A 25,015-nucleotide genomic window follows, 5' to 3' on the forward strand; every position below is an offset into this window, starting at 1 on the left:
TACACCCCCTCCCGCCCCTCCTAGCCCAGCGGCGGTGGTGACGGGGCCCCCCCACCCCCGCCAGCGCCAGCGGCACCAGCGGCAGCCTCGTCGACGCCGCCTCCTCCACGCTGGGTACCGGCGCGTCACCACCACCACCATGGCTAGCATCACCACCACCGTGGCTAGCGTCACCACCACCATGGCTAGCATCACCACCACCATGGCTAGCATCACCACCATGGCCAGCATCACCACCACCATGGCTAGCATCACCACCACCATGGCTAGCATCACCACCACCATGGCTAGCATCACCACCACCATGGCTAGCATCATCACCACCATGGCCAGCATCACCACCATGGCTAGCATCACCACCACCATGGCTAGCATCACCACCACCATGGCTAGCATCACCACCACCATGGCTAGCATCACCACCACCATGGCTAGCATCACCACCACCATGGCTAGCATCACCACCACCATGGCTAGCATCACCACCACCATGGCTAGCATCACCACCACCATGGCTAGCATCACCACCATGGCTAGCATCACCACCACCATGGCTAGCATCACCACCACCGTGGCTAGCACCACCACCACCATGGCTAGCATCACCACCACCATGGCTAGCATCACCACCATGGCTAGCATCACCACCGTCATGGCTATCATCACCACCACCATGGCCAGCATCACCACCACCGTGGCTAGCGTCACCACCACCATGGCTAGCATCACCACCACCATGGCTAGCATCACCACCATGGCCAGCATCACCACCACCATGGCTAGCATCACCACCACCATGGCTAGCATCACCACCACCATGGCTAGCATCACCACCACCATGGCCAGCATCATCACCACCATGGCCAGCATCACCACCATGGCTAGCATCACCACCACCATGGCTAGCATCACCACCACCATGGCTAGCATCACCACCACCATGGCTAGCATCACCACCACCATGGCTAGCATCACCACCACCATGGCTAGCATCACCACCACCATGGCTAGCATCACCACCACCATGGCTAGCATCACCACCATGGCTAGCATCACCACCACCATGGCTAGCATCACCACCACCGTGGCTAGCATCACCACCACCATGGCTAGCATCACCACCACCATGGCTAGCATCACCACCACCATGGCCAGCATCACCACCACCATGGCCAGCATCACCACCATGGCTAGCATCACCACCACCATGGCTAGCATCACCACCACCATGGCTAGCATCACCACCACCATGGCTAGCATCACCACCACCATGGCTAGCATCACCACCACCATGGCTAGCATCACCACCACCATGGCTAGCATCACCACCACCATGGCTAGCATCACCACCACCATGGCTAGCATCACCACCACCATGGCTAGCATCACCACCACCATGGCTAGCATCACCACCACCATGGCTAGCATCACCACCACCATGGCTAGCATCACCACCACCATGGCTAGCATCATCACCACCATGGCTAGCATCACCACCACCATGGCTAGCATCACCACCACCATGGCTAGCATCATCACCACCATGGCCAGCATCACCACCATGGCTAGCATCACCACCACCATGGCTAGCATCACCACCACCATGGCTAGCATCACCACCACCATGGCTAGCATCACCACCACCATGGCTAGCATCACCACCACCATGGCTAGCATCACCACCACCATGGCTAGCATCACCACCACCATGGCTAGCATCACCACCACCATGGCTAGCATCACCACCACCATGGCTAGCATCACCACCACCATGGCTAGCATAACCACCACCATGGCTAGCATCACCACCACCATGGCTAGCATCACCACCACCATGGCTAGCATCACCACCACCATGGCTAGCATCACCACCACCATGGCTAGCATCACCACCACCATGGCTAGCATCACCACCACCGTGGCTAGCATCACCACCACCGTGGCTAGCATCACCACCACCGTGGCTAGCATCACCACCACCATGGCTAGCATCACCACCACCATGGCTAGCATCACCACCACCATGGCTAGCATCACCACCACCATGGCTAGCATCACCACCACCATGGCTAGCATCACCACCACCGTGGCTAGCATCACCACCACCATGGCTAGCATCACCACCACCATGGCTAGCATCACCACCACCATGGCTAGCATCACCACCACCATGGCTAGCATCACCACCACCATGGCTAGCATCACCACCACCGTGGCTAGCATCACCACCACCATGGCTAGCATCACCACCACCATGGCTAGCATCACCACCACCATGGCTAGCATCACCACCACCATGGCTAGCATCACCACCACCATGGCTAGCATCACCACCACCATGGCTAGCATCACCACCACCATGGCTAGCATCACCACCATGGCTAGCATCACCACCACCATGGCTAGCATCACCACCACCGTGGCTAGCACCACCACCACCATGGCTAGCATCACCACCACCATGGCTAGCATCACCACCACCATGGCTAGCATCACCACCACCATGGCTAGCATCACCACCACCATGGCTAGCATCACCACCACCGTGGCTAGCATCACCACCACCGTGGCTAGCATCACCACCACCATGGCTAGCATCACCACCGTCATGGCTAGCATCACCACCACCATGGCTAGCATCACCACCACCATGGCTAGCATCACCACCGTCATGGCTAGCATCACCACCGTCATGGCTAGCATCATCACCACCATGGCTAGCATCATCACCGTCGTGGCTAGCATCACCACCACCATGGCTAGCATCACCACCACCATGGCTAGCATCACCACCACCGTGGCTAGCATCACCACCACCGTGGCTAGCATCACCACCACCATGGCTAGCATCACCACCGTCATGGCTAGCATCACCACCACCATGGCTAGCATCACCACCACCATGGCTAGCATCACCACCGTCATGGCTAGCATCACCACCGTCATGGCTAGCATCATCACCACCATGGCTAGCATCATCACCGTCGTGGCTAGCATCACCACCACCATGGCTAGCATCACCACCACCATGGCTAGCATCACCGTTGAGCCCACCTGAAACCTTTCAACACCGACCACATTGTATCGTTTTGTAAACTCAGTTCGGCTTTGGGGGATTGTTGTTGTTGTTGTTGGATTGAATGGAGGCACGACTGCTTCGTCCTTACACGCTACGTTTTTATTTTCGGTGTAGTTGCCACTAGATGGCAGCAGCAGACGTGGTCACCACTCGCTTGTACATGCTTGTGTACGCGCTTGTGTACGCGCTTGTGTACACGCTTGTGTACGCGCTTGTGTACGCGCCTGTGTACTCGCCTGTGTACGCGCCTGTGTACGCGCCTGTGTACGCGCCTGTGTACGCGCCTGTGTACGCGCCTGTGTACGCGCTTGTGTACGCGCCTGTGTACGCGCCTGTGTACGCGCCTGTGTACGCGCTTGTGTACGCGCCTGTGTACGCGCCTGTGTACGCGCTTGTGTACGCGCCTGTGTACGCGCCTGTGTACGCGCCTGTGTACGCGCCTGTGTACGCGCTTGTGTACGCGCTTGTGTACACGCTTGTGTACGCGCTTGTGTACGCGCCTGTGTACGCGCCTGTGTACGCGCCTGTGTACGCGCCTGTGTACGCGCCTGTGTACGCGCTTGTGATTGTGATTCTGATGGGAGATGTTTCAGATGGGAGATGATTGTGATTCTGATGGGAGATGATTGTGATTCTGATGGGGGAGATGTTTCAGATGGGAGATGATTGTGATTCTGATGGGAGATGATTGTGATTCTGATGGGGGAGATGTTTCAGATGGGAGATGATTGTGATTCTGATGGAAGATGTCTCAGATGGGAGCTGATTGTGATTGTGGGTGCTGTGTGCGGCTGGCAGTGACGGGCCAGGCCTACGAGAACATGGTGCAGGAGATGGTGCTCATGGGCTACGAGCGCGAGCGCGTCGTGGCGGCGCTGCGCTCCAGCTTCAACAACCCGGACCGCGCCGTCGAGTACCTCCTCACGGTGCGCGCCAGCAGCAGCTACACACACAGCCACACTGACACAGCTACACAGCTACACACACAGCTACACACACAGCCACACTTACAATAGCTACACACACAGCCACACTGACACAGCTACACAGCTACACACACAGCTACACACACAGCCACACTTACAATAGCTACACACACAGCCACACTGACACAGCTACACAGCTACACACACAGCTACACACACAGCTACACACAGCCACACTGACACAGCTACACACACAGAGCCACACAGCTACGCACACAGCCACACTGACACAGCTACACACACAGAGCCACACAGCTACACACAGCTACACACAGAGCCACACAGCTACTCACAGAGCCACACAGCTACTCACAGAGCCACACAGCTACACACACAGCTACACACACAGCTACACACACAGCTACACACACAGCTACACACACAGCCACACAGCTACACACACAGCTACACACAGCCACACTGACACAGCTACACACACAGCCACACAGCTACAACAACAACCGCCATTCGCCACTAAGTGGCGGTGACGTCACCACGACGCTTGTGCCAGGCCATGTGCACCTTGAGGCCACGTGAAGTGTCGAACGCCCGCTGGCAGGAGGTCACGGGGCAGACCCAGGTGCCACGGGTCGACTGACCGAGATGACCGAGATGACTGGCTGATGCACCACCTGTGCCCCCTACTGTGCCAACTTGCTGTGCTTTAGCCACCCGGCGCTCCGCTCGTTGTTGTGAGCGTCGCTCCTCCGCCCTCCGTTGTTGTTGGAGGGCGACTGCCTCCAACTGCCCAGTAGCGTCCTTCACGAGCCTCCTCCACTGAGGCCGATCTTGACACCGCTGGTACCAGTCATCGGCAAGTCCACTCAGCTCCACGTCCTCCTGTACCACATCACTCCATCTCTTCTCTAGCCCGTGCCGCGCCCGTTTAGCCCCCTCGATCCGGCCGAACAAAAGCTGTTTAGGCATGCGGTGGCTGGGCATGCGGGCTACATGACCCAGCCAACGCAGCCTTGTCTGCCGGAGGAGCTCACTGATGGGACTTTGCCCAGATCTTTCAAGGACTTGTGAGCTCCTCACACAATCCAGCCTGGTTAAACCCAGGATGGATCGTAGGCAGGCCAGCCTAAATGTTTCCAACCGGCGAAGATGCTCCACTAGGGGGGTCCACGTTTCGCAAGCATAGAGAAGGGAGGGAATGACCGTGGCCGAGAAGACCTGAAGCTTCGTGCGGAGCGACAGACCAGGTAGCTTCCACACAGCGTTACGCAACCGATGAAAAGATATTGCCGCTCGACTGATTCGGAGTGAGACCTCTGCTGATAAACTGGAGCCGGTCATGAGCACACTGCCCAGGTATGGGAAACTCTCTACTCTCTCCACAACTGCCCCATCACCGATTGGGAGTTGTGGGGGCGGAGTGCCCGATGGTACAAAATACCCAGGCAGGTGCTTAGTTTTGGTGGGGCTGATGGTAAGGCCCCACCTCTTAGTGGCACACTCCAGTCTCAGCAGCAGCGTCTCCAACTCCTCTTCTGAATGAGCAGCTATTACCAAATCATCGGCATACATAACGTGGTTGACCAATAGGGAGCCATCCCTTGATCGCACCCGGGCGTCGATCAGCCTCCCATTATATCTGTACCAAATGGTAATTCCCCGGGTACAGCTATTGAAGGCTTCACGAACTACGCAGTCGAAATAGATGTTAAATAATGTGGGAGCCAGAGGACATCCCTGTCGCACCCCAAGGTGTACAGGGAAAGGCTCCGACTCCCGGCCACGTAGTTTTACCCGGGCCCGCTCACCATCATGAAGGTCCTTAATGATCGTGAGCAGAGGGTCAGGGACTCCGAAAGCACGAAGAACAACCCAGAGCCCAGTCCTACTGATGGTATCATAGGCCTTGACCAGGTCAATAAAGCAGAGATGTAGGTCTTTTTGGAATTCCCTACACCTCTGCTGTAGCAGACGGACAGAAAATATGGCATCTGTGCAGGACCGCCCTTTCCTGAAACCACATTGGGGCTCCGCAAGCCTCTCCTCAGCGTGCCTAGCAAGGCGATGTTGAATAATCCTTGCCAGGACCTTACCCGGCACACTGAGGAGTGAGATGCCCCTGTAGTTGTTACAGTCGGTACGGTCCCCCTTCTTAAAGAGGGGGACCACCAGGGCATCCTTCCAGTCCTGCGGAACCCGTCCAGTGGTCCAGACTGTTGTTATGATGTCATATAGGGCAGTCTGTGCACAAACGCCACCCTCCCTCAGCATTTCGCCTGGGAGATCATCTCTGCCCGGTGCCTTCCCTGGTCTCAGACTCCGGATCGCCCTCAGTACTTCCTCAACAGCCGGTACCTCAGCCAGCCACTCACAGGGGGTGACCTCTTCCAATATTTGAGGCACCGCAGCCTCAGCAGGGTTATCCCCACTTTGTGCCATGATGTTTTCCTGGCTGAGAGATTTTCCCTCCCCCAGGACCTCACAGAAATGCTCAGCAAATCTGCAAACCTGTTCCTGGGGGTCGGAGATTGGATCACCGTTTTTTCCTCTAATGATGGTAATAGGTGTGGCGCTGCAGGTTACTTTTTTGATGGAGTTAAATAGTGATTTGTGATCGCGGGCCACTGAGGCAGACTCCATCTCCTCAGCAACCCGCGACCACCACCCATCCTTACAGCGCCTCACGGCTCTCCGAACCTCCGAGCGAAGACTGCGGTAAACCTCCTCATTCTCTGACGTGGGATGCTGTAGGCGATGAGAGTGGGCCTGTCGCTTTTTCTCAATTAACCTGAACACCTCCTCCGTCAGCCAGGGTTCCCGGGGAGGTCTGGACCGCGTACCCAAAGCAGCCATTGCAGCTGCATGAGTCACAGTCTTAAACCTCGCCCATTTACCCTCGACATCAGGTGGAGTGGGGGACGATGCCAACCCCAGCTGCAAGCGATGATGAAATTCTCGCTTGCAACTTTCATCAGCTAACTTAGACCAGGCCACTTTTGGTTGGAATGGGATCCTGGGTGTACACCCACCACCGGAGTGGAAGAATGGCAGGCGCATCTTACAGATGACTAGTCGATGGTCAGAGGGCAGATCAGCTCCACGGTAGGTCCTGGTGTCAAGGACATGGGCTCGCATCCGCTGGTCCGTCACTACGTAGTCCAGCAGATGTTCTTGCTTGGACCCGGCATGCATCCATGATGTTGTGTGGATGCGCCGATGCCGGAAGAGCGTGTTGGTAATTACAAGCCCATGGGCTGCACAAAAATCTAGCAGCCTCCTACCGTTATTATTGAGCTGATCTGGCCCATGCCTTCCAATCACTCCAGACCAAGTGCCAGCATCATGACCAACTCGGGCATTGAAGTCACCCAACAAGATGACTCTGTCCCGAGTGGCCACTTTAGCCAGCACCTGTGACAGGAGGTCATAGAAAGCGTCCGACTCATCGGCTTTGCCTGCATCCCTCCACAGATGTTCGTCTTCGGTGGGGGCATAAGTAACCACGACCACCACTCCTCGCCTCTGGTTGATGGGAAGGCGAGCCCAAAGTATCCTGGGGCTTACAGCTTCCCACACCTCACCGCCACGCTCCCACGCCCCCTTCATTCTTTTGTTCAGAAGAAGAGCCACACCCTGTTGTTTGGCAGTCTCCTGCCCCGAGTAGAGGACTGTCCACCCCTCATGGTGGCAGGAGCCAGAACCGGTCCACCGGACCTCCTGAATGCCACAGAGATCCAGGCGGTACCGGTCCAGCTCCCGACAGAGGAGTGGCAGCCTCTCCTCCGCAGTGAGCGTTCGAACATTCCACGTGGCCATCCGCAATGGTTTTTCGTTGTTTCTGGAGGAGCCCTGAGGGTTAAAATTCAATCTCCTGGCTCCGCCAAATGGGGTTTGGCCAGGAGACGTCATAAAAGCCTGACCCCCCGGGGCCTCCGGCACAAGCTTATTAATTACAGGTTTATGTTTACTTCGTAGTTTAGTGGTGGTTAATTGAAGGTGGAGGGGTTACCAGCCCCTCGCACCCGTCCAGAGCCCCCGTTTAGCCACTGTGGTGGTCACAGACGCCATGAGGGGAGAGGCCAATGGGCATTGGCCCTCCCCCCACAGCACTGCCCACGACAATGTTGCCCGTCCGGCACCGCGAGGAGGTAGGAGGTTGTTTTGCCGGACACAGCTACACACAGCTACACACACACAGCTACACACAGCCACACTGACACAGCTACACACACAGCCACACGAACAGCCGCTACACACACAGCCACACAGCTACACACACAGCTACTCACAGAGCCACACTGCTACTCACAGAGCCACACAGCTACTCGCAGAGCCACACAGCTACTCACAGAGCCACACAGCTACTCACAGAGCCACACAGCTACTCACAGAGCCACACTGCTACTCACAGAGCCACACAGCTACTCACAGAGCCACACTGCTACTCGCAGAGCCACACAGTTACTCACAGAGCCACACAGCTACTCACAGAGTCACACTGCTACTCGCAGAGCCACACAGCTACTCACAGAGTCACACTGCTACACACAGAGCCACACAGCTACTCACAGAGCCACACAGTTACTCACAGAGCCACACAGCTACTCACAGAGCCACACAGCTACTCACAGAGCCACACAGCTACTCACAGAGCCACACAGCTACTCACAGAGTCACACTGCTACTCGCAGAGCCACACAGCTACTCACAGAGTCACACTGCTACACACAGAGCCACACAGCTACTCACAGAGCCACACAGCTACTCACAGAGCCACACAGCTACTCACAGAGCCACACAGCTACTCACAGAGCCACACTGCTACTCACAGAGCCACACAGCTACTCACAGAGTCACACTGCTACTCGCAGAGCCACACAGCTACTCACAGAGTCACACTGCTACACACAGAGCCACACAGCTACTCACAGAGCCACACAGTTACTCACAGAGCCACACAGCTACTCACAGAGCCACACAGCTACTCACAGAGCCACACAGCTACTCACAGAGCCACACAGCTACTCACAGAGTCACACTGCTACTCACAGAGCCACACAGCTACTCACAGAGCCACACCGCTACTCACAGAGCCACACTGCTACTCACAGAGCCACACAGCTACACACAGAGCCACACTGCTACTCACAGAGCCACACAGCTACTCACAGAGCCACACAGCTACTCACAGAGCCACACCGCTACTCACAGAGCCACACAGCTACTCACAGAGCCACACAGCTACTCACAGAGCCACACCGCTACTCACAGAGCCACACAGCTACTCACAGAGCCACACAGCTACTCACAGAGCCACACAGCTACTCACAGAGCCACACAGCTACTCACAGAGCCACACAGCTACTCACAGAGCCACACAGCTACTCACAGAGCCACACAGCTACTCACAGAGCCACACTACTACTCACAGAGCCACACAGCTACTCACAGAGCCACACAGCTACTCACAGAGCCACACTGCTACACACAGAGCCACACAGCTACACACAGAGCCACACAGCTACTCACAGAGCCACACAGCTACACACAGAGCCACACAGCTACACACAGAGCCACACAGCTACACACAGAGCCACACTGCTACACACAGAGCCACACAGCTACACACAGAGCCACACAGCTACACACAGAGCCACACTGCTACTCACAGAGCCACACAGCTACACACAGAGCCACACAGCTACTCACAGAGCCACACAGCTACACACAGAGCCACACAGCTACACACAGAGCCACACAGCTACACACAGAGCCACACAGCTACTCACAGAGCCACACTGCTACTCACAGAGTCACATTGCTACTCACAGAGTCACACAGCTACTCACAGAGCCACTCAGCTACTCACAGAGCCACTCAGCTACTCACATAGCCACACTGCTACTCACAGAGCCACACAGCTACTCACAGAGCCACACTGCTACTCACAGAGTCACATTGCTACTCACAGAGTCACACTGCTACTCACAGAGCCACACTGCTACACACAGAGCCACACAGCTACACACAGAGCCACACAGCTACTCACAGAGCCACACAGCTACACACAGAGCCACACAGCTACACACAGAGCCACACAGCTACTCACAGAGCCACACTGCTACTCACAGAGTCACACAGCTACTCACAGAGTCACACAGCTACTCACAGAGTCACACAGCTACACACAGAGTCACACAGCTACTCACAGAGTCACATTGCTACTCACAGAGCCACACTGCTACTCACAGAGCCACACAGCTACTCACAGAGTCACATTGCTGCTCACAGAGTCACACAGCTACTCACAGAGCCACACTGCTACTCACAGAGCCACACAGCTACTCACAGAGCCACACAGCTACTCACAGAGCCACACTGCTACACACAGAGCCACACAGCTACTCACAGAGTCACACAGCTACTCACAGAGCCACACTGCTACACACAGAGCCACACTGCTACACACAGAGCCACACTGCTACTCACAGAGTCACACTGCTACTCACAGAGTCACACCGCTACTCACAGAGTCACACTGCTACACACAGAGCCACACTGCTACACACAGAGCCACACTGCTACACACAGAGCCACACTGCTACACACAGAGCCACACAGCTACTCACAGAGTCACATTGCTACTCACAGAGCCACACTGCTACTCACAGAGCCACACAGCTACTCACAGAGTCACATTGCTACTCACAGAGTCACACAGCTACTCACAGAGTCACATTGCTACTCACAGAGCCACACTGCTACTCACAGAGCCACACAGCTACTCACAGAGCCACACAGCTACTCACAGAGTCACACTGCTACTCACAGAGTCACATTGCTACTCACAGAGCCACACAGCTACTCACAGAGTCACACTGCTACTCACAGAGCCACACTGCTACTCACAGAGCCACACAGCTACTCACAGTCACACTGCTACTCACAGAGCCACACTGCTACTCACAGAGCCACACAGCTACTCACAGAGCCACACTGCTACACACAGAGCCACACAGCTACTCACAGAGCCACACCGCTACTCACAGAGCCACACAGCTACTCACAGAGCCACACTGCTACACACAGAGCCACACAGCTACTCACAGAGCCACACAGCTACTCACAGAGCCACACAGCTACTCACAGAGCCACACAGCTACTCACAGAGCCACACAGCTACACACAGAGCCACACAGCTACTCACAGAGCCACACAGCTACACACAGAGCCACACAGCTACTCACAGAGCCACACTGCTACACACAGAGCCACACTGCTACTCACAGAGCCACACTGCTACTCACAGAGCCACACTGCTACACACAGAGCCACACTGCTACTCATAGAGCCACACTGCTACTCACAGAGCCACACTGCTACTCACAGAGCCACACTGCTACACACAGAGCCACACTGCTACACACAGAGCCACACTGCTACTCACAGAGCCACACTGCTACTCACAGAGCCACACAGCTACTCACAGAGTCACACTGCTACTCACAGAGCCACACTGCTACTCACAGAGCCACACTGCTACTCACAGAGTCACATTGCTACTCACAGAGCCACACTGCTACTCACAGAGCCACACAGCTACTCACAGAGCCACACAGCTACTCACAGAGTCACATTGCTACTCACAGAGCCACACTGCTACTCACAGAGTCACATTGCTACTCACAGAGTCACACAGCTACTCACAGAGTCACACAGCTACTCACAGAGCCACACAGCTACACACAGAGCCACACAGCTACTCACAGAGCCACACAGCTACTCACAGAGCCACACAGCTACTCACAGAGCCAAACAGCTACACACAGAGCCACACAGCTACTCACAGAGCCACACTGCTACTCACAGAGCCACACAGCTACTCACAGAGCCACACTGCTACTCACAGAGCCACACTGCTACTCACAGAGCCACATTGCTACTCACAGAGCCACACTGCTACTCACAGAGCCACTCAGCTACTCACAGAGCCACACTGCTATTCACAGAGCCACACAGCTACTCACAGAGTCACATTGCTACTCACAGAGCCACATTGCTACTCACAGAGCCACTCAGCTACTCACAGAGCCACACTGCTACACACAGAGCCACACAGCTACTCACAGAGCCACACTGCTACACACAGAGTCACACTGCTACTCAGAGAGCCACACTGCTACACACAGAGCCACTCAGCTACTCACAGAGCCACACTGCTACACACAGAGCCACTCAGCTACACACAGAGCCACACAGCTACTCACAGAGCCACACTGCTACTCACAGAGTCACACTGCTACTCACAGAGCCACACAGCTACTCACAGAGCCACACTGCTACTTACAGAGCCACACTGCTACTCACAGAGTCACACTGCTACTCACAGAGCCACACTGCTACTCACAGAGCCACACAGCTACTCACAGAGTCACATTGCTACTCACAGAGCCACACTGCTACTCACAGAGTCACACAGCTACTCACAGAGTCACACAGCTACTCACAGAGTCACACAGCTACTCACAGAGTCACATTGCTACTCACAGAGTCACACAGCTACTCACAGAGTCACACAGCTACTCACAGAGTCACACAGCTACTCACAGAGTCACACAGCTACTCACAGAGTCACACTGCTACACACAGAGTCACACTGCTACTCACAGAGTCACACTGCTACTCACAGAGTCACACAGCTACTCACAGAGTCACATTGCTACTCACAGAGTCACACTGCTACTCACAGAGTCACACTGCTACTCACAGAGCCACACAGCTACACACAGAGTCACACTGCTACACACAGAGCCACATTGCTACTCACAGAGTCACACTGCTACACACAGAGCCACCCAGCTACTCACAGAGCCACACCGCTACACACAGAGCCACACAGCTACTCACAGAGCCACACTGCTACACACAGAGCCACACAGCTACTCACAGAGTCACACCGCTACTCACAGAGCCACACAGCTACTCACAGAGTCACACCGCTACTCACAGAGCCACACTGCTACTCACAGAGCCACACAGCTACACACAGAGCCACACAGCTACTCACAGAGCCACTCAGCTACTCACAGAGCCACACAGCTACTCACAGAGCCACACAGCTACTCACAGAGCCACACAGCTACACACAGAGCCACACAGCTACTCACAGAGCCACACAGCTACTCACAGAGCCACACAGCTACTCACAGAGCCACACAGCTACTCACAGAGCCACACAGCTACTCACAGAGCCACACTGCTACTCACAGAGCCACACAGCTACTCACAGAGCCACACAGCTACTCACAGAGCCACACTGCTACTCACAGAGCCACACAGCTACTCACAGAGCCACACAGCTACTCACAGAGCCACACAGCTACACACAGAGCCACCCAGCTACTCACAGAGCCACCCAGCTACTCACAGAGCCACACAGCTACTGACAGAGCCACACTGCTACTCACAGAGCCACATTGCTACACACAGAGTCACACTGCTACTCACAGAGCCACACTGCTACTCACAGAGCCACACTGCTACTCACAGAGCCACACTGCTACTCACAGAGTCACACTGCTACTCACAGAGCCACACTGCTACACACAGAGCCACACTGCTACTCACAGAGTCACACTGCTACTCACAGAGCCACACTGCTACTCACAGAGCCACACAGCTACTCACAGAGCCACACTGCTACTCACAGAGCCACACAGCTACTCACAGAGTCACACCGCTACACACAGAGCCACACAGCTACTCACAGAGTCACACCGCTACTCACAGAGCCACACAGCTACTCACAGAGCCACACAGCTACTCACAGAGCCACACTGCTACTCACAGAGCCACACAGCTACTCACAGAGCCACACTGCTACTCACAGAGCCACACTGCTACTCACAGAGCCACACAGCTACTCACAGAGCCACACAGCTACTCACAGAGCCACACAGCTACTCACAGAGCCACACAGCTACACACAGAGCCACACCGCTACTCATAGAGCCACACAGAAACAGCTACTCACAGAGCCACACAGCTACTCACAGAGCCACGCCGCTACTCACAGAGCCACACAGCTACTCACAGAGCCACGCCGCTACTCACAGAGCCACACAGCTACTCACAGAGCCACACAGCTACTCACAGAGCCACATTGCTACTCACAGAGCCACACAGCTACTCACAGAGCTACTCACAGAGCCACACAGCTACTCACAGAGCCACACAGCTACACACAGCTACTCACAGAGCCACACAGCTACTCACAGAGCCACACTGCTACTCACAGAGCCACACAGCTACACACAGAGCCATACTGCTACTCACAGAGCCACACCGCTACTCACAGAGCCACACAGCTACTCACAGAGCCACACAGCTACTCACAGAGCCACACCACTACTCACAGAGCCACACCGCTACTCACAGAGCCACACAGCTACTCACAGAGCCACACAGCTACTCACAGAGCCACACAGCTACACACAGAGCCACACAGCTACTCACAGAGCCACACAGCTACTCACAGAGCCACACAGCTACTCACAGAGCCACACTGCTACTCACAGAGCCACACAGCTACACACAGAGCCATACTGCTACTCACAGAGCCACACCGCTACTCACAGAGCCACACAGCTACTCACAGAGCCACACAGCTACTCACAGAGCCACACCACTACTCACAGAGCCACACCGCTACTCACAGAGCCACACAGCTACTCACAGAGCCACACAGCTACTCACAGAGCCACACAGCTACACACAGAGCCACACAGCTACTCACAGAGCCACACAGCTACTCACAGAGCCACACCGCTACTCACAGAGCCACACCGCTACTCACAGAGCCACACCGCTACTCACAGAGCGACACCCGCCAACGCAGCAGCACGCTAACCGCACGGTCACCACACGCGCTACCTCGCACCCACGCACTACCACGCACTACCACGCACTACCTCGCACTACCACGCACTACCATGCACTACCTCGCACTACCTCGCACTACCACGCACTACCACGCACTACCTCGCACTACCACGCACTACCACGCACTACCACGCACTACCACGCACCCACGCACTACCACGCACTACCACGCACTACCACGCACTACCACGCACTACCTCGCACTACCACGCACTACCACGCACCCACGCACTACCACGCACTACCTCGCACTACCTCGCACTACCACGCACTACCACGCACTACCACGCACTACCACGCACCCACGCACTACCACGCACTACCACGCACTTCCACGCACTACCTCGCACTACCACGCACTACCTCGCACCCACGCACTACCACGCACTACCTCGCACTACCACGCACTACCACGCACTACCTCGCACTACCACGCACTACCACGCACTACCTCGCACTACCACGCACTACCACGCACTACCACGCACCAACCACAACCCCACTCGCGCGCATCACCCCAACCCCCCTCTCCACCACCACAAGTGGCGCCGCTCTGCTCGACGGCGCCCCGCACGGCCGATGAGCCTGCAGTGAGCGTCTGCGCCGGGCCTCTGCGCTGGCCGCGTGTGTCATCGTGTTGCTGCTGCTGATGTTGCTGCTGCTGCTACTGCTGCTGCTGCTACTGCTGCTGTTGCTGCTGCTACTGCTGCTGCTACTACTGCTGCTACTGCTGCTGCTGTTGCTGCTGTTGCTTCTGCTGCTGTTGCTGCTGCTACTGCTGCTGCTACTACTGCTGCTACTGCTGTTGCTGCTACTACTGCTGCTGCTACTACTGCTGCTACTGCTGCTGCTGTTGCTTCTGCTGCTGTTGCTGCTGCTGCTACTGCTGCTGCTGCTACAGGGCATGCAGGAGGGCGAGGGGCTGGCGGCAGACGCTCCCGCCGAGAGCCAGCAGCAGCAGCAGCAGCGGCAGCGGCAGGCGGCTTCCGCGCCCAGCGCCCCGGCCGCCTCGGGCACCACCAGCAGCAGCAGCACGGCGAGTACCGGTGGCACCGGTGGCACCGCGTCGCAGGGATCCAGATCCGGTGAGGAGGTGTGGGGGTGTGTGGGTGAGTGTGTGTGTGTGAGCGTGTGTGTGTAAGCGTGTGTGTGTGTGAGCGTGTGAGTGCGTGTGTGAGCGTGTGTGTGTGTGAGCGTGTGTGTGTGAGTGTGTGTGTAGGCGTATGTGAGCGTGTGTGTGTGTGTGTCTGTGTGTGTCTGTGTGTGTCTGTGTGAGTTCCATTTGTTGTATATGTTGGTTATCAAAATTTTGATGTGTTGTATGCGTGCGTGGGTGAAATTATTATGTTGTATATGTGGGTTATGAATATTCAGTGAAAATAATAATAATCAAATGAAATTTGACCAAATGTGTAATTATCCGGAAATATGTTAATTTATGTAATTATGCACATTTAATTATGCCAATTCGAGAGGTAATCGTAGTAATTATGCGAGTGGGTGTAATTATGATAATGCCAGTCGTTATGATAACCAGACCCCGCCTCGGTGACGAGGGTGGGTTATCGATCGGAATAAGGCAATTAATCGTATGCAGTTATGCAGGTGTGGTGTAAGTATACAAGATTAACTTAGATTAACTCGGCATCGTTGTCTAGGTTCGTCTCATTCTCGCTTATATTTTAGGTCCCCTGGTTCACCCCGTTATCGCTTTAACATTTACTGAGTATGTATTAGTGTGTTTATTAAGGTCACCAAGTTCAGATCTCAACGCAGAAGCAGATCTTATGCATAGATTTCAGGAAAGAATCACACAACCACTTCTGTATTAATCAATTTATTACTAATTCAACCTCAACTATGATATAGTATGCGAACTCTCAATCCCGGAACGTCAACACGGCATCAATACAGTATCATCAATGATTGTCTGATTTCACTTTGACAACGGCACATGTATCCCGCATAACGCGATGGTTGTTAGTGAGAGAGAGTCGTTAAAACATGCAAATACTATGCTAAGAAAAACCTTAACGTTAATGAATGATTACTCAATATTGTTCACGCAGTACCGTACTCCTTATTGATAGGATGCGAGTACGCGCGGCGATTATGACTGAAAGATACTTGAAAGATTATACGGCGAAAAAAAAAAGACACAATCAAAAACAGTTATTATTCTTAAAGGCACCAATCTCAACAGATACATCGGCAGGTTATCTGACAACAGAATGGTTCGGAGTAAGGGCCTGCGACGGTGCTCCTTTTCCGAAGATCGTTATCTTATCAAGTTTACTAATTGGGGACCAGATCACCTGATAAGGATCTGGTGGGCCACCACTCCCCACGTAAGCGTGGCTCGGCGGAAGGAGGTGCCAAGAATCAATTCGTATTGATGGATCTGTTGGGAATTTATGCGATTAAGAGTACAGCCCACTAAGTATTAAAGATAAAATTACGAACACTCTTATAAACGACGGATGGCCATCACTCGGTCTCGTTGTGGTGCCCTCACAGCCACGGATGGCTTATGGGTTCGAGTGTGTTTGAGTGGTAAGAGTTGTCTTGAATAGTCAGTGTTCGGAGTCGGTTCTTTATGTCAACCAGACGCCTGGTGGTCGTGTGGTGAGGGGGCGGTGCGCGTCATACGTATCAGTCGCTCCCCTGTCGCCGTGGTGAATTGGTTGGATGCCTGTTTATACGCTGTCGTAGTTCGGAACCCGGTCGGTAGGTGGCGCCCACAGCTCGCTCGCAGCGTGCAATGTTGGGTCGTCAACCAGGGGAAGCACAGAGCCTCGTCGCCAAACCGCGATGCTGGCGGCAGCAGAGACCTCCGACTCGGCAGAGGTTGACCCACGCAGGCCGAGTTGAGCTGTCAAGCGGGTCTTGCCCGCCTGCAGAGGAGATGGGGAGCCGCTTGAGTCGAGCCCCGAGAGCCGGCCGAACTCGGCTGAGTCCCAGACGAGCTGAAGAGTCGAGCCGACCCGTTGGTCGCAGCTCGCTCCTGAGTCGACCCTCCCGGTCGAACTGAAGATGAGTCGAGCCGACCCGCTGGTCGCAGCTCGCTCCTGAGTCGACCCTCCCGGTCGAACTCCTGAGCCGACCCTCCCGGTCGAGCTCCTGAGCCGACCCACTGGTCGAACTCGGCTGATGAGTTGACCCTCCTGGTCGAACTGGTTTCCAATGCTCAGAGTCCTTTCTTTTATGCCGAAAAATCCCTTTGGACCCTGCCCACAAGGCGGGGTTTCTTTTGATTTACTGTGTCAGGATCTGTCCGTGTGTAGGTGTGTCCATGTGTGTGTCCGTACGTCCGTGTGTCCTTGTGTGCATCACCCACGGTATATTCCGTTGTCATATTCCCTCCATAAAATCCACGAGCAAACAATCAGGTGTTACAAATTGTCTCGAGGTCGTCTCTCTGTCTGGGTGCGATATTATCTCTTGTTTGGCCTTCTTCATGAACCAAAACACAGACGTTACAAATCGTCTCATAGGCGTCTTTGTCCGTGTTGCACCACCTGGAGGGAGGGGCACACTCCCTCCGACCCTCACTGACGCACAAAGAAATGATTAAAAAGTTTTAACATTTGTCCCTTACCATTTCACAGTTATGATTCTGTATGTAACCTAAGGTCTGTCATTTCCCATCGTGGTGCTTGACTCAAGTGGAGGTGTTTCCCCGAGCGTATACACTCATATCCCGCTCTGCGGGGATACAAAGACGGCCGGGATCTCCCTTTCTCTCCGACCCTGGGTTTAACATCGCTCTTTTATTATGTATTTTATATTCGACCTGGTGGTGATTCATCCCGTTATGCTTCGGGTCGAGTTGTATCAATAACTTTAGCCTACCCTGTTGTTAAATTCCGACTTTAACGTGACTTTAATAGCAATACAGAATAATTGAGCTTTTTGACTTAACTAGGCGAACACGAACTTCTGGTGACCCCCGCAGCCTCGCTGTTCAGCTGAGCCTGCAGCCTTGAGAGAGGCACGACACCCTTATTCTCGTCTCACTGTGGTCATCCAACCTTCTGCTCTGGGAGTGTGATTAATTTCAGGACAAGGCCCCCTCACGTTCAGACGCGCAGGTTGTTTAAATCAGCTCCCTCCCCTGTGTACACAACCTTGAGCTGGGTTTACTTATTTAATAATTTAATTCCTTGGCCTTTTTTTGGGTTTGCTCCCTCAGCTGCAGGAGAACAAGGCGTATTTCTCCTCCCTGTGTGCACGTGTTCCAATTAGCTCGAAATCCCTAACACACAATCAGTGATGACCCCCGGCCTTCTGTGGCCGTGATCCAGACAAAGGCGCCTCTGCTTCCTTTCATTGCCTTCGAGTCGACACTGCCCCATTATTCGCCCATGTGCTGAGGTCATAGATGGTTGGGCTTTTTGCCTTAACTGTCTGGCTGACTCTCCCACTGTCTCTGCCCTTGCACGGGTGACATATGCCCGTTCATCAGGCCTTATCTTTCCTTGAAGCAAGGTTGCAAATTCTGCCATCCTAGCCCTCCTCCCGTTCATTACTACAACACCTGGTGTTTTGCAGTTTGCTGCGCTTTGGTGTGTTTTCATTCATTATATATCAATGATGGAAGAAGGCTTAGGATACAACACATTCCCGCTCACTGCTAACTCCAGTGACGATTATCTGAACCGGTCCTGGGCCTCCCCTAGGTCCACTCAGCTTCAAACGAGTGCCCGTTGCGACGTGTAGTAAACATCGCCACCGGGGAGACAAAGGCGGCCGGGCGTGGTGCTGGCCACCCGCCCCCTCGTGTGCCACCGTGCCACTTGCCCCAACAATCTGCTGAAGGCTGTCCGGGGTGGACCTCCGTGTTTGTGGCAGGCAACCCGCTGGAGTACCTGCGGAACCAGGCACAGTTCCGCTACATGCGGCGCGCCGTGCAGCAGAACCCCGGCCTGCTGCCCGCCCTGCTGCAGGAGCTGGGCGTCCAGAACCCTCAGCTGCTTGCGGTGAGCGTCGCACACGCGTCGCACACGCGTGTCGCTCCCACGCGTCGCACACGCGTCGCTCCCACGCGTGTTGCACACGCATCGCACACACGTGTCGCACACGCGTCACACACGCGTCGCTCCCACGCGTCGCACACACGTCACACACGCGTTGCTCCCACGCGTCGCACACGCGTCGCTCCCACGCGTCGCACACGCGTCGCTCCCACGCGTCGCCCACGCAACAACACGATTAGAAAATCGCAAAGGCTGCGATTTTTTTTTGGAATTTGAAAAATCCCCTTACTCTCTTCTTGGAATTGTTTTATTTTTTGTTATCATAACTTTTTTTTTATTTAACTTAACAATTGTTCTATGTTCGATTGTTCTATTTCAATTTCGATTTAAAGCTTTCGTGACTGCAGGGATTCATCTTCTTGGTTCTTTCGGTAAAGTCACGTAGAAGGGAAATAATAAAATAATAATAAAAACCATAATAGACAGACGCTGTCTTTCCGACAGCCCTGTTCTTCACCTGAGGACGGCTGCTTGCGTTGTGGCCGAAACGTCGTGAGAATTATATTTTATGATATTTTATTTGTATTATTTTATTATTTCCCTTCTACGTGACTTTACCGAAAGAACCAAGAAGATGTTCTATTTCAATTGAAACATTTTAATAAATACACGTTGGAAGCAATCATTTTCTTTTAAGTTCTAATCCTTGCATTAGAATATATCGAGCAGTTCATATGTTGATGGTGTCACGTGGTAATGCTCCTTCACGTGTTCTAAATCGATTACACAGTGAACATTGAACCTACCTTGGCTCCTCCCACCCTCAACCAGTATATATACAAGGACTTTTTTCCCTGGAATTTCTCTCACTTGATACAGCCATCGTGCTGTGACGGTTCCACCTGAAGACGGAGGCTTGTGTTGCCTCCGAAACGTCGTGATTTTTATTTTATTTTTTATTTAACTTTCATTAATTTAAATGTTTTACTTACGTGACTTTACCGAAAAAACCTAAGAACATTGAACTGAAGCTTGACATTTAATCGCGAATCAAATCGCAATATCTGTCACAAAATAATCGCCATTCCATCTCTTCCCCCAAGTCGTTGAGCCCCTGCTCTGCACGTTTTGCTTGCGGCCGAGCAGGAGATCAGCCAGTACCAGGAGGAGTTCATCCACATGCTCAACGAGCCGGGCGAGGAGGGCGCCGATGAGCCGGGCGCAGACGAGCCGGGCGCAGACCGGCCGCAGGTCATCCAGGTCACGCCCGACGAGATGGACGCCATCGAGAGGGTAATGCCGCCGTGTGGGAGCGTGCGAGCGTGCACTGCTGCTGCTGCTGCTGGGCTTGTGTGTGTGCTGCTGCTGCTGCTTGTGTGTGTGCTGCTGCTGCTGCTGCTTGTGTGTGTGTGTGTGCTGCTGCTGCTTGTGTGTGTGTGTGTGCTGCTGCTGTGCTTGTGTGTGTGTGTGTGCTGCTGCTGCTTGTGTGTGTGTGCTGCTGCTGCTTGTGTGTGTGTGTGTGTGTGCTGCTGCTGCTGTGCTTGTGTGTGCGTGTGTGTGCTGCTGCTGCTTGTGTGTGTGTGCTGCTGCTGCTTGTGTGTGTGTGTGTGTGCTGCTGCTGCTTGTGTGTGTGTGCTGCTGCTGCTTGTGTGTGTGTGTGCGTGTGTGCGTGCTGCTGCTGTGCTTGTGTGCGTGTGTGCTGCTGCTGCTGCTTGTGTGTGTGCTGCTGCTGCTGCTGCTTGTGTGTGTGCGTGTGTGCTGCTGCTGTGCTTGTGTGTGTGCGTGTGCTGCTGCTTGTGTGTGTGTGTGCTGCTGCTGCTGTGCTTGTGTGTGTGCGTGTGCTGCTGCTTGTGTGTGTGTGCTGCTGCTGCTTGTGTGTGTGTGTGCTGCTGCTGCTGTGCTTGTGTGTGTGCGTGTGCTGCTGCTGCTGCTGCTTGTGTGTGTGCGTGTGTGCTGCTGCTGCTGCTTGTGTGTGTGCGTGTGTGCTGCTGCTGCTTGTGTGTGTGTGTGCTGCTGTGCTTGTATGTGTGTGTGTGTGCTGCTGCTGCTTGTGTGTGTGCTGCTGCTGCTGCTTGTGTGTGTGTGTGCTGCTGCTGCTTGTGTGTGTGCGTGTGTGCTGCTGCTGCTTGTGTGTGTGCGTGCGTGCTGCTGCTGCTGCTTGTGTGTGTGCGTGTGTGTGTGCGTGCTGCTGCTGTGCTTGTGTGTGTGTGCGTGCGTGTGTGCTGCTGCTGCTGCTTGTGTGTGTGTGTGCGTGTGTGTGCTGCTGCTTGTGTGTGTGTGTGCGTGTGGTGTGTGTGCTGCTGCTGCTGTGCTTGTGTGTGTGTGTGCTGCTGCTGCTGTGCTTGTGTGTGTGTGTGTGTGCTGCTGCTGCTGTGCTTGTGTGTGTGTGTGTGTGTGCTGCTGCTGCTTGTGTGTGTGTGTGTGCTGCTGCTTGTGTGTGTGGTGTGTGTGCTGCTGCTGCTTGTGTGTGTGTGTGTGCTGCTGTGCTTGTGTGTGCGTGCCGCTGCTGCTGCTTGTGTGTGTGTGTGCTGCTGCTGTGCTTGTGTGTGTGTGCTGCTGCTGCTTGTGTGTGTGCGTGTGTGCTGCTGCTGCTTGTGTGTGTGTGTGCTTCTGGTGGTGAGCGGGCCCGGGTAAAACTACGTGGCCGGGAGTCGGAGCCGTTCCCTGTACACCTTGGGGGTGCGGCAGGGATGTCCTCTCGCTCCTACATTATTTAATCACCTATTTTGACCACGTAGTTCGTGAAGCCTTCAGTAGCTGTACCGGGGGAATTTCCATTTGGTACAGATATAATGGAGGCTGATTTGATGCCCAGGTGCGATCAAGGGATGGCTCCCTATTGGTCAACCACGTTATGTATGCCGATGATTTGGTAACTGCTGCTCATTCAGAGGAGGAGTTGGAGACGCTGCTGCTGAGACTGGAGCGTGCCACTAAGAGGTGGGGCCTTACCATCAGCCCCACCAAAACTAAGCACCTGCCTGGGTATTATGCACCATCGGACACTCCACCCCCACAACTCCCAATCGGTGATGAGGCAGTTGTGGAGAGAGTGGAGAGTTTCCCAAACCTGGGCAGTGTGCTCATGACCGGCTCCGGTTTGACAGCAGAGGTCTCACTCCGAATCAGTCGAGCGGCAATATCTTTTCATCGGTTGCGTAACGCTGTGTGGAAGCTACCTGGTCTGTCGCTCCACACGAAGCTTCAGGTCTTCTCGGCCACAGTCATTCCCTCCCTTCTCTACGCTTGCGAAACGTGGACCTCCCTAATGGAGCATCTTCGCCGGTTAGATACATTTAGGCTGGCCTGCCTACGATCCTTCCTGGGGTTTACCAGGCTGGATTGTGTGAGGAGCTCACAAATCCTTGAAAGATCTGGGCAAAGTCCCATCGGTGAGCTCCTCCGGCAGGCAAGGCTGCGTTGGCTGGGTCATGTAGCCCGCATGCCCAGCCACCGCATGCCTAAACAGCTTTTGTTCGGCCGGATCGAGGGGGCTAAACGGGCCCGGCACGGGGTAGAGAAGAGATGGAGTGATTTGGTGCAGGAGGACGTGGAGCTGAGTGGACTTGCCGATGACTGGTACCAGCGGTGTCAAGATCGGCCTCAGTGGAGGAGGCTCGTGAAGGACCGCTACTGGGCAGTTGGAGGCAGTCGCCCTCCAACAGCAACAGAGGGCGGAGGAGCGACGCTCACAACAACGAGCGGAGCGCCGGGTGGCTAAAGCACAGCAAGTTGGTACAGTAGGGGGCACAGGTGGTGCATCAGCCAGTCATTTCCTACGGTCATCTCGGTCAGTCGACCCGTGGCACCTGCTGGGTCTGCCCCGTGACCTCCTGCAGCGGGCGTTCGACACTTCACGTGGCCTCAATGTGCACAAGCGTCGTGGTGACGTCACCGCCACTTAGTGGCGAATGGCGGTTGTTGTTGTTGTGCTGCTGTGTGTGTGTAGCAGTGTGTGTGTGCTACTGCTTACACTGTGTGTGTGCTTTGTGTGTGTGCTACTGCTTACACTGTGTGTGCTGTGTGTGTGTGTGTGCTGTGTGTGTGTGTGCTGCTGCTAACACTGTGCTGTGTGTGTGTGTACTGTGTGTGTGTAGCAGTGTGTGTGGTGTGTGCTTGCTCACACTGTGTGTGTGTGTAGCAGTGTGTGTGTGTGCTGCTCACACTGTGTGTGTGTGTAGCAGTGTGTGTGGTGTGCTGCTGCTGACACTGTGTGTGTGTGTAGCAGTGTGTGTGTGTGTGTGCTGCTCACACTGTGTGTGTGTGTAGCAGTGTGTGTGTGTGCTGCTGCTGACACTGTGTGTACTCTGTGTGCTGCTTGTGCGTGTGAGCAGCTCATGGGCCTGGGCTTTGAACGGCGCCTGGCGATGGAGGCCTACTTTGCCTGCGACAAGAACGAGAACCTGGCGGCCAACTTCCTCCTACAGCACATCGTGGGACGACGACTGAGTCCACCATCGCCCCCTCCCCTCCCCCCCTCATCGCCCCCATCGCCCCCCCCCCTCTCTGCCTCCCTCCCCGACGCCGCCCCGCAGAGCACACTCGCCCACTGCCCTTCTCTCTCCCCTTCACAGCCACCCGCCACCATCGTCGTCACCACCACCACCATCACCACCACCACCGCTAGCACCACCATCACTGCCACCATCACCGCTAGCACCACCATCATCATAACCATCACCGCCACCGTCACCACCCACCGCTAGCACCACCATCACTGCCACCATCACCGCTAGCACCACCATCATCGTAACCATCACCAACCACCATCACCACCACCACCGCTAGCACCACCATCACTGCCACCATCACCGCTAGCACGTCACCATCATCGTAACCATCACCAGCCACCGTCACCACCACACCGCTAGCACCACCATCAACGTAACCACCATCACCCTAGCACCACCACATCGTCACCACCACCCCACCTCACCACCACCGCTAGCACCACCATCATCGTAACCAGCCGCTACCATCACTGCCACCGTCACCTCCACCACCACCGTCCACCACCGCTAGCACCACTCATCATCGTCACCCCTGACGCTACCCACCACAGATCACCGGCCACC

The 25,015-nt window shown here is 54.9% G+C and overlaps 1 pseudogene across 1 annotated transcript in view; it reads left to right on the plus strand.

Moving 5' to 3' along the window:
- The window catches only part of LOC144735910 (UV excision repair protein RAD23 homolog B-like), a 37,848-nt pseudogene extending 13,060 nt beyond the window's left edge, over positions 1-24,788 (plus strand). The window contains exons 5-11 of the transcript XR_013588699.1: positions 30-114; positions 3,878-4,005; positions 15,866-16,049; positions 19,816-19,943; positions 21,087-21,233; positions 24,275-24,636; positions 24,668-24,788. The product of XR_013588699.1 is annotated as a UV excision repair protein RAD23 homolog B-like (transcript). The remainder of the gene's footprint in view (positions 1-29; positions 115-3,877; positions 4,006-15,865; positions 16,050-19,815; positions 19,944-21,086; positions 21,234-24,274; positions 24,637-24,667) is intronic.
- The last annotated feature ends 227 nt before the right edge of the window (positions 24,789-25,015 follow it).

This window comes from Lampetra planeri, chromosome 3 (genome assembly GCF_965212315.1).
Source record: "Lampetra planeri chromosome 3, kcLamPlan1.2.h2, whole genome shotgun sequence".
In the NCBI taxonomy this organism is placed as follows: Eukaryota; Metazoa; Chordata; class Hyperoartia; order Petromyzontiformes; family Petromyzontidae; genus Lampetra; species Lampetra planeri.